This window comes from Bubalus bubalis, chromosome 3 (assembly GCF_019923935.1).
Source record: "Bubalus bubalis isolate 160015118507 breed Murrah chromosome 3, NDDB_SH_1, whole genome shotgun sequence".
NCBI classification, from domain to species: domain Eukaryota; kingdom Metazoa; phylum Chordata; class Mammalia; order Artiodactyla; family Bovidae; genus Bubalus; species Bubalus bubalis.
In genome coordinates this window covers 135430338-135444690 of record NC_059159.1, presented here as the reverse complement: position 1 = coordinate 135444690, position 14353 = coordinate 135430338, and the positions used below count along the sequence as shown (strand labels likewise).

The 14353-nt window shown below is 46.5% G+C and overlaps 1 protein-coding gene across 1 annotated transcript in view; it reads right to left on the bottom strand.

Annotated features, from left to right (window-relative positions):
- Positions 1 to 14353, bottom strand: part of DPYSL2 (dihydropyrimidinase like 2) — a 121341-nt gene that overhangs the window by 80655 nt on the left and 26333 nt on the right. The gene's annotated exons all lie outside the window — the stretch shown is intronic.

Here is a 14353-nt window from a genome sequence, read left to right as displayed (position 1 = left end):
CCACACAGGGCTTTTAAGGCCTCCCTTCTTGGGCTAGAAATTGAACAGGTTGGGACCCCTTGGCTCTGTCCAAGTCCTTCTCTGATGCTCTTACTTCAGAATCCCTGTAGAAAGAAGAAGCTGAACCACTTGATCGCGAGCAGTCTATCAAAGGTTGCCCAGTCAAGTACAATGACTAAAACATCTGGGTTGGCCTTGAACTTCTCTACTAGATATCAAACAATAGATAGAATCCCAACGTAATCTATGCCTTCCGGCAACCATGGAGAGGAGGAAAAAAATCTATTTAGTTGGCTCACACCTGCTCAGCAAAGATTAGCCAGATAAACGCAAAATAATCCTGAGGCTAGGATGGGCTCACGTTTCAAAGTCTCTCTGCATCTGGCCTCTGTGGATGGTTAGTTGTCTCTCCAGAAGGTGTAAGATGCACCCTTTCACTCCTCGGGCTTCTGTAAATTCTAAAGTCGCAGAAAGAGGCTCGGGGACACCCAGCAAGCTTCCCAGCTGGTTAATTCATTGCAGTTCCAATTAGCTCTGCATCTTAAAAATTGAAAAAAGGAGCACTTCCCCCTCCAACTCTGTGATGTGCTAAGAGCCAAGTGAGTTGAAGTCAGCAAGTATTGGTGTCAGCCTGAAAGGGTCAAAGTCACACATAGAATGTACCTTCCTACCCAGAAAACCCACTGTCATTTCCAACCAGGAGTGGGTGAGGGGCAGCAGGGGAATGAGTATCCTATTAAATCATAAGGAAAATACTACTTGACAAACAAGTAAATGTGGGTCAAATTAAAGCAGAATAACCACTAATGACATTGTTTGTTTATATTCTTGTTCTATGTTCCTGCTCCCGAATTGCTTGATCGTAAAGGCTTTAACTATACCTTGTTATTTATGAGTTTGCCCTTAAATATTTTGCTCCCAAGAGCTTTTATATCCATCTTATTTATATCAGTCTTATTTCTATATCCACTGATACAAGGTTCCTAAACCTAATGTCAGCGGTAACTGACATTACAGCTCATAAATACCCAGAGATGTGATGTTTAAATTCATTTGTCTGCTCTGAGTGGAGCCTAAGAATATTTGGCACATAGAAGGTGCCAAATAGATTTAATTGACCAAGGACAAGAACTGTCAGCAATCTGCATTTCTTACCATACTTACCGCTCAATACAATGCAGAGAAGGAATCGATGTGGGGGAGAATTTTCCACCCACTCTGCATTGATTGACTTGTTAATATACAGTATTTTTACACTGTCTTTGGATGAACACCGAGTGAAAATTGCCTGTAAAGTTACAAATCATTGTCCCTGAACCAAATAGTTGAACCAATTCTCAGGCATGATTTTTCTGAATTTTGTTAAAACTTAAAGCATTATAAGCTGGCCTATTCCACATTCACGATCCCTTCACAGTCCTTGCCTTCCCACTTCCCATAGGCCTCCCCCAGCATCTAGAAAGAGCCAGAAGTGATGTCGTTGTTTAGTTGTTATGTCCGACTCTTTGTGACCCCATGGACTGTAATCCACCAGGCTCCTCTGTCCATGGGATGTCCTAGGCAAGAAGACTGGAGTGGGTTGCCATTTCCTACTCCAGGGGATCTCCCCAACCCAGGGATCAAAACTCTGTCTCCTGCATCAGCAGGCAGATTCTATACTGCCTTGCCACCAAGGAAGCCCGAGAAGTGATGGACAATGGGTTAAAGAAATGGTTCTGCTGCAGATATCCTGGTGATCTGGAGGAAGGGAGACCCTGCCTCATGATCCAAGAGCAGCAGGAGCGGTATCCTATATCCAGCGATAACCTATATCCAGGTGGTACGTGTGTGCTCAGTCACTTCAGTCGTGTCCAGCTCTTTGTGACCCCATGGACTGTAGCCCGCCAGGCTCCTCTGTCCATGGGATTTCCCAGGCAAGAATACTGGAGTGGGTTGCTGTTTCCTCCTCCAGGGGATCTCCCTGATCCAGGGATCGAACCCACATCTCCTTCATCTCTTGCATTACAGGCAAATTCTTTACCATTGAACCATATCCAAGTGAGCACCAAATGAAGTTTGAGGTCACACAGTCTAGGAGCTCTTTCAAGTCTTACTCATCTTTTACCCTAATCAAGAGCCTGAAGGAGAAAGGGTACAAGAAGGATGGGGTACATGGAGTGATGACATCCAGTGTGTTTGAGATGTTCCGGTCCTACAACCTGCCAGGAACCGGGGGTGGGAGGTGAGTCCCAGTCACTCAAGCACTCCAGCGTTACGGCTGCTTTCAGTTCCTCGGCAGCAGTCCCCTCCTGGACCAGCCCCACCTCTGCTCTCGGTTTCTTCTTCCCCCTTTGGGGAGCAAGGGTAACCATTTCTGCTTCTGTGACCCGCCCTGCGCCTCTGCAGAAGTGAAACCTTCAGGATGTCACCGAGCAGGGAGAGTCCAAATATAAATAGTTGGCAAAGAAGAGAAGATTTCAAGTGCTCACTTTGCTGCAGTACAGATGCCAAGGGCAGTGGCCTCGGATGCAGCCTGCTGCTAAGGTTAAATGAATGCGGTGGTAAGAGGAAGGACTGGAATTCTGCCTTGCCAAAAACTAAGGGCATCGGCTAGGACACTGAGAGGGAAGATTTGCCTGCTTCTCTGCAGCTGGAATTGAGCCATGATGGGTGTAACCCCACAGGGGCAGTCTGCAGGGGGATAGTTAAGGACCAATGGGTCCCAGCCTGCCCACTGCCTTTCCCAGTGGGGGCATGCTTTACCACGAGGGACAGGGTGGGGGCTGACGAGGATCAGAGGGACTGGTCCTCTGAGCCAGATGCTGACTTTGCTGGAACTGGAAGTTGGGGCTGCGAAGGGTCCTGAGGAAGTCCTTACTGTATGCAGAAGAAGCAAGTTTCATCGTCCAAATCCTGCCGACATCAGGGCACAGAGGAAATTATGCACTTCACAGAATCTAGTAGCTTGTCTACGTTGGCTTTCTCTTCTTATCTCCAGTTGGCTCACAATCCTCCCAAATGGACCCTCCCCCCCCCCAACCCCCGCACCTTTATCTGCCTGGCACAGCACCCTCTGTGGGACTACAGATTTTCCCTGGGGTCCCTCAGTCAGAGCCAAAACAGACAGCGTCTCTCTCTGACCATTGTGCCTCAAGCTCGCCATCTGGTGGTGGATGAGGAGAGTGATCTGGTCCCCTTGGTCCTTGTCTAGCGTGATGGATGATGATGACTCAGGACTTGAAAAGGGCCTTGGAGATGCTTATTCCAGCATATCTGGGTCTTAATCACCTAAAGTGATTTTGCCTCTGCGTTTGAACCATCCGGGGCTCCAGCTCAGATCATCTGATTAGAAACTCCAGAGGTAAAACCCAGGAATGTTTTTAAACTAGTCTACCTCTGGCCTCTAGACCCAGGGATCCCCAATCTCTGGGATCTAATGCCTGATGATCTGAGGTGGAGCTGATGTCATAATAATAAAAATAAAATGCACTGTAAATGTAATGCACTTGAATTATCCCAAAACCACCCCCACCTCCACTGTCCACCCCCACCTCCACTGTCCACAGAAGAGTTGTCTTCCACAAAACCAATCCCTGTTGCCAAAAAAGGTTGGAGACAGCTGGTCTAGACCACTCCTATCCTCCTTTTACAGGAAAGGAAGCTTGGAGAATATGAACCGAAATGCAATCCCTCCCCAGGACTTTCCCCTCCCCAAAGTACATTGATGGTCCTGCTCTTTCTCCAGCAGGAACATCTTATGAAAGAGTCATTAATGTCATCATCATGATCTTTCTATTTGTTTGTTTTCTAGTAAAACACTGTTATGGGTTTACCAGGTGGAACTAGTGGTAAAGAACCCACCTGCCAATGCAGGTTAGACGTAAGACATGCCGGTTCGATCCCTAGGTTCAGAAGATCCCCTGGAGAAGGGAATGGCAATCCACTCCAGTATTCTTGCCTGTAGAATTCCATGGACAGAGGAGCCTGGTGGGCTACAGTTTATAGTGTCGCAAGAGTCGGACACGACTGGAGCAGCTTAGCACTGCAGTCAGCATGGAGGGAAGCGACGTTCACTGAGCACCTACCAGAGTCTAGATACAAGGACTGGGTGCTTTAAATACATCTTATTCAATCTTCCCCCAGATCTTACTTGGTAAGTCTCCATATCCTTATTTTCTGGACAGGAGTGTAAAGCTCAAAGAAACCTCTTGTTCAAGGCCTGGGTTCACACGAGAGCAACAGGAGGATTGTTGGAATTGTTGTTGGATTGTGTGTAACTGGATTGTTGCACACAATCTAGGCCTGTGTGGAGACCCCAAGCCCAAGGTGCTAGTTATCTGAATGATTAAAGTATTTGTTTAGCAGCAACCAGGGCCCACCATGAAAGAAATGAGCATAGGTGGTCTGCAGTCTCTTTCTTCACCCCTTTCACAGTCTCTGGCTGCTACTCGAGGCACCGAGAACATCCATCAGTCAATCAGGACCTGTATGTGTTAGACACTTGCCCTTGTCCCCAAATTAATTCTCCATCTCTTTCTTTCTTCATCCCCCAATGAGATTCAGTTTCTCTCAGCGACCCAGCTTTCCTCTCATTGGAAACATGATAGATCAACACCAGAGTTTAAGTGAACAAAGAATCCACACTGCACTGCCCCTGGGCTGAAAGGGGAAGAGCCTGATTGGCTGCTTCCATAAATAAAATGCAAACTGTCACTTCTCCTCTGCAGACTCTTCCTGGGTTCCGCTGCCCCACCCCCATGGGCAGCCCCTGGTTTCTGCCTGTTTCCTCCTCTTCTCCCATTCACAGCAGGGCTGGCTCCTCCTGACCCTCCAATACTCTCTGCAGGAGGCAGAGAACGAACTTGTGGGCACAACGGGAGAAGGAGAGCGTGGGACGAATAGAGAGAGTAGCATTGACATATATACACATATATATGTGTATACATATATATATATGTATATTACATATATGTGTAAGATAGATGGCTGGTGGGAAGCTGCTGTAGAGCCCGGGGAGCTCAGCTCAATGCTCTGTGAGGACCTAGATGGGTGGGATGGGGATGGGGGCAGGAGGGAAGCTCAAGAAGGAGAGGATATATGTATATACATATAGCTGGTTCACTTCGTTATACTGCAGAAACTAACACAACATTGTAAAACAACTATCCTCCAATTAAAAAATAAATTTTTTTAACTCCCTCTGCAGGAAGCTCCTTCCTGCCCACCCTGTCTGAAGTCAGCCCACAGTCACCACTCTTCCCTGTCTTAGTATCGTCTCCTCAGCACCAGTGACCACAAAGTTGGAAGTATTTTGTGTATTCGTGTACTTCCCTCTCACCTGCAAACTGTCTAAGGGGCCTTATTCTCCACCCGACCCAGCACAGACCTCACAATACTCAGTAACACATACGTTGAATGAGCAAACCAATGGCACGCCCTTCCCAGCAACAGCCTTGTGCAGGTGTCCTCGGGCCACCCTGTCCCGCTGAGCCAGCCTGCAGCCTGAGTGACAACTTCTCTACCCTGATGTGAACCCCAGGTTTTTAAAATGCCAGATGGGGAGGGACTCCCCTGGTAGCCCAGTGATTAAGACTGCGTGCTTCCAATGCAGAGGTCAGAAGTTTGATCCCTGGTCTAGGAACTAAGATCTCACCCACATGCTTTGGGTTTGTCACAGAAAATAATAATAATAATATAATAATATACTGTATGATGCAGGGAACTCAAACCCAGCGCTCTGTGACAACCTAGAGGGGTGGGATGGGGTGAGAAATAGGAAGGAGGCTCAAGAGGGAGGGGACATATGTACACCTATGGCTGATTCATGTTGATGTATGGCAGAAACCAACACAATATTGTAAAGCAATTATCCTCCAATTAAATATAAATTTTTAAAAAAGATTAGCCAACAAAAAAGAGGGCAAAAAATAAAGGCAAATATTTTATTAATTAAAAAAATGATATAATCCTTACAAAGTGTGTGTTAGTCTCTCAGTTGTGTCAGACTCTTTGCAATTCCATGGACTGTAAGCCCGCCAGGCTCCTCTGTCTGTGGAATTCTCCAGGCAAGAATACTGGAGGGGGTTGCCATTCCCTTCTCCAAATCCTTGCAAAACTTATAAGAAATTCAATTATGCCAGCAGCATTTTAGAATGACTGTTCATTAAGATATAGGTACTATCTTTTCTAATAAAATGCCAGGTGGTGAGAATTCATCTCACTGGGTTGGTCGTGTGTCTGGGCTCCAGTTATCCACTGCAAAGCAGGCAGAGCCCTTTGCCACGGGGATCTTCCCTCCAAAGGCATTCTGCCGCTCAGGTCTACCTGCAGGCCAGCTGTGGGCACTGCATTCGGCTTCCCTTCCCAAGCCCACTCATGCTCCCCCACACCCAGAAAATAACAGCAGATACTCATCAACCTGGGCCCTCCTTGAATCAGAAGCTGTGTCAGTTTCAAAAAGGACTGAGAAAAACAGAGAACTCTGTGCCCAGAGAGTGTCAGTTTCGGGAGTTTAAGTCCCTTAAAAGAACCCAGCCATGTTTACAGACTGAGATCTACTCGCTGATTCAAAAACACTACATGCCTCTTGCCTATTTGCTCAAATGGGTTCCCAAGAGACCTCTTTGGGGTGATTTGTTAGCTTTAGTCTGTGAATTCTTGGACGTAGTCCAGTTGGATATTGTAAAGATTTCAAGAAATGCAGAATTTCCCCTTAATCAGATTGCTCTGCCTTCCCCTCTTCCTCCCTCCTCTCCTCGACCCACCCACTGTTTGTTTTCAAGTGGGCCAGAGGTTGGGCTTCCCAGGCGGCATAGTGATAAAGAATCCACCTGCCAGTGCAGGAGATGTGAGTTTGATCCCTGGGATGGGAATATCCCATAGAGGAGGAAAGAGCAACCCACTCCAGTATTCTTGCCTGGAGAATTCCATGGACAGAGGAGCCTGGCAGGTTACAGTCCATGGGGTCACAAAGAATCGGACACGACTGAGCAGCTGAGCACGCATATATGGGCCAGAGTTTATTATCCACCGTGGACCAGCCCAAGAAGATCACAAACTCCACACACACAGCCCCTCCTTATGCTACAGCTGCTGTGTGTGGCGAGGCCATCAGGTGAGGAATGTGCGCTTGACCAGCTCCAGAAAACTGTGCCCCAGGCCTGGGCTGGGGGCTCTGTGTCCCCAGAGACTTATGGGTCCCTAGAGACCCATCCAAAGACTTGTGAGCACGGCTGGCCTCCCTCCAGAAACAGTAGGCCCTCACGAGACAGAAGCGGAGAAGAAAGTCAGCAAAGGAGGAACAGCCAACAGGTGCCTTGCTGCTAGCAGACGCCCCGTGGAGAACATGGGCCTTTAGACCAGATGCTATAATCACGGGCAAGGCTGACTTCGTGTGGGCACTGCAGTCCCACTGGGGGAGGAACTGGAGAGCTGGCACTGGTGTCTACCCAGCTCAGCGGGTCCCCTCTGTTCCTCCAGAACTGAAAAATGGAGTGAAATTGGTAAAACGGCCACTTCAAAGTGAGTGAGCTGAGAGAGGAAGAAGGTAATCCTGGAGGGCTGAGAGAAGGTGGTGTCTTTCCTCTCGCCTCCTGTCTCCTCTCCATCTCAGGCCATGGCGCTCATATGACTTGTCACCATCTCTCACAGGCCTAATTCACTGGGACCCTACTCCTGAGTCTGATTCGGTCCTGAAGTCAGAGGACTTTTACAAAAGTGCAAAGCTGGCCGTGTCATTTACGTTTCTGCTTATCATGTTGGAATTGCTCACAGTCCCCGTGGGTTAAGACCCATAACCCTTAGCATCACATCCATGGCCTGTGACAAGCCCAGCCTCTGCTTCTGCCCTTGCCTTCCTCAGCCTGCTCTGCGGTCCTAGTGCTCACCCCATGCTCCACACTAGATGCCGGGAGCCGGCGAGAGACATTCCACTCGTGACAAAGGTCATGAGGAAGGAGGCTCGGCATACGCAAAGGCGGGATCGAGCCTCGGGAGTGCCCCCGGATATTCTCGAGCATCTACCCCCCAAAAACCAGAGTCTGCCTACTTTATTGCTTTGTGCTCTCACCTCTGACTTTACTGGGGGCTGTCCCCCACCACCATCTCGCTCTCTCTGTCAAAGAGTTAACTTACAGCTCCAATTAATAAAGTTCCTGGGCAATTAGGAGTGTTTAAATCCAAACCCCTCAGATGGCTCTCTAACTCGCCTGACAAGTTTACCCGGACACCTACAGCTATGCATACGATTGTTTACAGTCTCCCAGCCTCCAGAGGCACGGGAAGCTTAAGATATTCAAATAGCTTAGAGCCTCTCAGAGAATTAGAAACTGTCAGAATAAAACTAGTAAAAGATTTCATTGATGAGCCAATGTTTGTTGCCAAGTTTTCACATCCCCTGAATTGTATCCTTGAATGTGCATTAATTAATATAGTTGGTATGTAGAAAAAATAAGTAGTGGCCTTGGTGTTAGTAACTTTAGACCCTTAAGGTAGTAAATTCTTTCCTTTGTAAACCCATTACACATCCACCCTATAGGAACGTAATCTTATCTTCGGAAGATGGCGCCAAACCTTAAAATAATTACTCTCAGAGAATATAAGTCTTTGTTGATAAGTCCTTGTTAAGAGTCATAAAATGTTAATAGGCCTCTGGCCAGAAGATGATGTAAATCACCTAAACCATTTGTATACGATAAATTTGCAGGAAAGAAACCCTGGTTTTTGATAAGCATCAAAGACTGCTGACTTTGCATCCCCTATTATCCTCTATGTGTAACTTAGGGTATAAAAGCCCCTGTTGAAAATAAAGCAATGGGCCTTGCTCACCAACGCTTGGTCTCCCCATGTCATTCTTCCCTTTAACTTCCAGCTGAGTGTCCATCTGGAGCGCGGATGTCCTCTGCGACCATTTATTTGCCTGGGCTTCTAAGACCCACTCGAGAAGGTGTCTAAGGTGGGGCACCTTCCGCTATTCGAGAGGGCGCCTGCGGCCTCCGTGGTCAGAGCTAACCTGGTGTCACGGGTTATATTGATTTTCCGCGTAAACCAAGCCACTCAGCTTCTTTTCTCCACTGAATTTTCCTACTGAGCTATCCTCATTCTATTACTCTTTATTATCTCTAATTAACATTTGAATAGGTCGCCTAGCCGTCTCTCCTTCGAATACCCTGGATCAGCCGGGGCTGGACCTCAGCAACTAAACCCTTCACTTCCCTTGCACATAGCCTCAGTGTCTACTCACATCTGTGTCTCTCCAAATACACCCATCCCTTGCTGACCCCATTCCTGAGTAGAACTGACCACTCCTTCTGTTATACAGCACAGACGTCTCACAAAGCACCTGAAACAGTTTCCTCTACCTATTTCTTTACACATTGTCTTCTTCTCCTAGACAATAAGCTTCTAGAGGACAGAGATGACACTGTTTTTTCAGCACCCATCATAGTATTTTGTAGACAATAAACACACAGCAAGTTCTGAAAGAACAGATGGGTGGGTAGATGGGTGGATTATGGATGGATGAGTGGCCACATGAATGGATGAAAGGATAGACGGATGGATGGAGAGATGGATTGGTAAGTGGATGGATGGATTGACAGAAGGGGAAATGATGGATACATGAATGACTAAATAAGCTCCTTGAGCAAATGTCCCAGTAATCACATACAGTTACACTAGAACTTGAGTCTAAAATGACCTTCTACTGCACACAGTTTACAACCAGGCTCTGTCTTAGGTCCCACCTATTTAGTGAAAGCTGCCAGGAGGACCAATGGGCACTCAAGACAAGCATTTTCTCCCAGTAAAGGAGGCTGTGGAACTGTCACTAAGGCTTGGGCAACTTAACCTGCTACCAGTACCACCTTGTATTCATAGATGGATTATGTCCTCTCTGGGAGAAACACTCTCCACCTTGCAGAAACCTCTAGAATCAGTGGATGTATCTCCAGACACTTCTCCTTCATGGGAATGGGATAGGAGAGCTTGAACAAAGAACACTTTGATAGCACTGGCATCCTCCAGTGTGACAAAAACCCTTCTAGGTTGGTATGTGGGAAGTTTAGATAGACAAAGGCAGGACAATCAAGGTCACCTAGTGAAATGTCCTTTCAATCCAGCATTGGGACGTAAATTCCTTATCCTGCCCACTCCCATTCATTATCTTTCCTCTCGTTATGCCATATCATTTGGCCATTTTGCCTACAGAATACCAGAAGTGTTCATGAGTTAGTGGGTGATCAAGGTTATGATTGGAACAGAACGAGTCTGAATTCTAAACTCATGACCCCTGGAAAGCCACTGGTTTGAGCCCCTTCCTTTCAGCCTCCTTTGGGGTCAAGGCCAGAGCTGAGAGACATAGTGCAAGCCTCACACAGATCATCTCCTGAGTCATCATTTGCTGGGGAGACCAAATCTGGGCATTCACACAATGACCTCCATATCAGAGTGATGGAGAAGAGCAGTGAGAAAGAGTTCATCAAAGCCACTGTCATTTCTCCTACAAAGATTCAGCAAAATGTTGTCAGGCTGCAAAGTCATAATAAAAATCATAGCATGCAGAGGACCCCCCCTGGTGGTCCAGTGCTTAAAAATCTACCTTGCAATACAGGAGACACAGGTTTGATCCCTGGTCTGGGAACTAAGATCCCACACGCCTCACGGCAACAAAGCCCTGCAGGCTGAAACTTCTGAGCCCAAGCACCGCAATTAGAGAGTCCGTGTACCAAGAGAGTCCGTGTACCACAAAGAAAGATCTCACATTCCACAGCTAAGATGCAACACAGCCAAATAAATAAAATAAATAAATAATATTTTTAAAAGAAAACACAGCATGCAGCATTGGGACCCACAGCCACTGCCAGCTTAAGCCACTCTCTCCAGCTATGCATATCTATATCTCATTGGCCAAAATGCAGCTGGCTTACATCTCTATTTCAGCCTACCTAGGCTAACACTCCTGCACTGGCATGGCAACCCACTCCAGTATTCTTGACTGGAGAATCCCATGGACAGGGGAGCCTGAAGGGCTATAGTCCATAGTGTCGCAAAGAGTTGGACACAACTGAAGCGACACATGCAGGCTAATACTCAGTAGCAATTCCTACTGCAACAACTCAGGAAGTGTCCCCTACTTGCTTGTGAAGGTTGATTTGGTTCTCAGGATGACAGCGAGAAGCAGGACAGCTGGCCATGATCCAACCTGTCTTCTGCATCGCCATGAACAATAGAGAAGTGACTCAGCCTCTCTGTGCTTTCAGAGCTTTTACAACTCCGACAGCAACACCTGACCAAATGCTTGATTCTCCCTTTCCCAACCATGGCAGGTCCTTCTGATACCTTCCTCCAGGTCTGTCTAAATTACAACCTAGAGTTGCTCTCCTGTGACAACCGCGCCTGCTCATAGCAGTCTGAGCCCAACCAGCTAATACATGGCTGAGAGAGACAGTGCCATTTGGAATATGACAGGCTATGGCTTTCATCAAAGCATGAAGAAGACAGTGGCCCCAGATGATTTCAGGCTGCACTCCAGGTGGGTGGATTACTGGTGGGAGGACCTCTTGAAAAGTGGCAGCCCTCCCCTGGAATAGCTGGCTGCATCTACCAACCGGTGCTCCTCAGAATCCTGCTCTCAGATCCTATCCCAGGGTTAGGCTTAGCTGAAGAACAACTGGCCTTTGCACCCTACAGTGTGTTAGTCGCTCGGTTGTGCCCCCATGTGCCCCCAACTCTCTGCAACCCCATGGACTGTAGCCCACCAGGCTCCTCTGTCCATGGGATTCTCCAGGCAAGAATAATGGAATGGGTAGTCATTTCCTTCTCCTGGGGATCCTTCCAACCCAGGAGTCGAACCTGAATCTCTTAAGTCTCTTGCATTGCAGCCAGATTCTTTACCATCTGAGCCACTGAGAAAGCACATTTTGTACCCTAGAGATGCACCCACAAATGCCACCCATTGCCACCATTTTGCCTGAAAAGTGACCCAGAAAAGAGCTGAACTCTTTGATGGATGGTACCAGCCCAACTAAGCACCAGAGTCAATCTCCACATGAGTCAATCCCCTTCCATATCCATCCTGTTGCAGGAGGACCTAGGACAGACCACAGCCCCTTCCCACTGCAGGAAGCAAGAGTTCTGCCTCAAGGTGTTAGCATAAAACTCCTACTCCTCCCAGGGATCGAACCTGGGTCTCCAGCATCACAGACAGACTATTCACTGTCTGAGTCACCAGGGAAGCCTCCCTACTCCTCACACAGAGGGGTAGAGTGGATAGAAACAGGGCAGAGAGGTGAGATTCTCCATCCGCTGTCAAGTCCCCATGACTCACAAAGTTACAGCCCTGAGAAGCCTGAGACAGTATGGAACTCCGCATGAATTGTCCTTTTGACCTCCACCCTGGCTGTATGACAATAGCTAATAAATCAACAGCTGTGTGTCTATGTCTAAGAAAGGGAACCACTTCTGACATGACATTGCCTTTCATGCCGCTTCTATCCTGATGTTTTTGTCATTGTCCAGTCACTAAGTTGTGTCCAACTCTTTGTGACTCCATGGACTGTAGCCCACCAGGCTCGCCTGTCCATGGGATCTCCCAGGCAAGAATATTGGAGTGGGTAGCCATTCCATTTTCGAGGGGATCTTCCTGACCCAGGGATTGAACCCGGGTCTCCTACATTGCAGACAGATTCTTTACCATCTGAGCCACCAGGGGAGTCCTCAAAGCCCTTCAAGTTCCCCCAAATGAATCCCCAGACATTGTGGAGCAAGGACAATATAGTCTTGCTCCATTGTATCCAAATTCCTGACCCACAGAATCCATAAGCATAATAATACCATCCCTCATTTTGCCACTAAATTTTGGGGTCATTTGTTACATAGAAATATCCACCTTGTACAGCTGAAGTTAAAGCAATAGGTAAAGGCCATGTATGGAGAACTTTCTAGGCCATGGAAATACATTTGGATTTTACTCCATGTTTACAAAGAAACCATATAAAGGTTTTAATCAAGAGCCCAACAAAATCTGATTCATACTTAATCATTCTGGCTGCAGAATGAAAGAACTGAAGGAGAGAGTTGATCATGGCTAAGATTGGCGTCGGGGCAGGTAGTACTGAGACAAATGGACAGATGTACCATTTACATTGGAGGTAATTTTTTTTTAAGATTTTTTTGATGTGGACCATTTTTGAAGCCTTTATTGAATTTGTTACAATATTGCTTCTATTTTATGTTTTTTTTTGGCCCTGAGGCATGTGGAATCTTAGTTCCCCACCTCCTGCCTTGGAAGGGGATTCTTGACCACTGGACTGACAGGGAAGTCTCTACATTGGTGGAGAAGGAAATGGCAACCCACTCCAGTATTCTTGCCTGCAGAATTCCACGGACAGAGGAGCCTGGCAGGCTACAGTCCACGAGGTCACAAAAGAGTCGGACACGACTGAGTGACTAACACACACACACACTGAGCCAGGCATTGTTCTAAGTACTTTACATGTATTAGCTCCAGTTAATCCTCATATTACTTGTATTTGATACTCACAAAACCCCTGTGAGGTAGGTGGAAACAGAAAGAGATTAGGGAACTTTCTCCAGGAGACAAAACTAGTAAGTGGCTGAGCCAGGAATCGGGATTATATCAGGTACCATTAAATTAAATAACCATGGACAAGTGCTCTCTCCCCTCTTCTGAAAGGTTCTAGTTCAAATTCAAATTTCTCTTTAGACCTGGAGGCCCCGTGAACACTCATCGTATAATTAATGGTGTTTTTTTTCCCTTTCTGGTGAGAAGTAAGTGGGACCAGCAAATTGTGCTGAACTCCTAAACTTCTGTCAATTATACTTAGATGGATCACTCTAAGGTCCACATGTACTTTATATATACAAAAATGAACTCGAATCAAAGACCTAAATATAAGAGATAAAACTATAAAACTCTAAGAAGAAAACATAGAGGTAGACCTTTATGCCCTCAGATTAGGACACTGGTTTCTTGAATATGATACCAAAAACTGAAGCAACAAAAGAAAGATAGATAAATCAGACCTCATCAAAATTTGAAACGTTTGTGCATCAAAGGACACTATCCAGAAAGTGAAAAGACACGTCACAGAATGAGAGAAAATATTTGCAAATCCTATAAGTGATAAGTGTTTAGTATCCAGAATATATAAAGAACTCCTAAACTCAACAACAAAAAGACAATCTGGTTTAAAAATAGACAAAGGACTTAAATAGATCTTTCTCCAATAGATCTTCTCCAAGAAGATATACAAATGACCAATAAGCATACAGAAAAATGCTCAACATCATTAGTCATTGTTGCTGCTGTTTTCCAGTTGCTAAGTCATGTCCGACTCTTTGAGACCCCATGAAC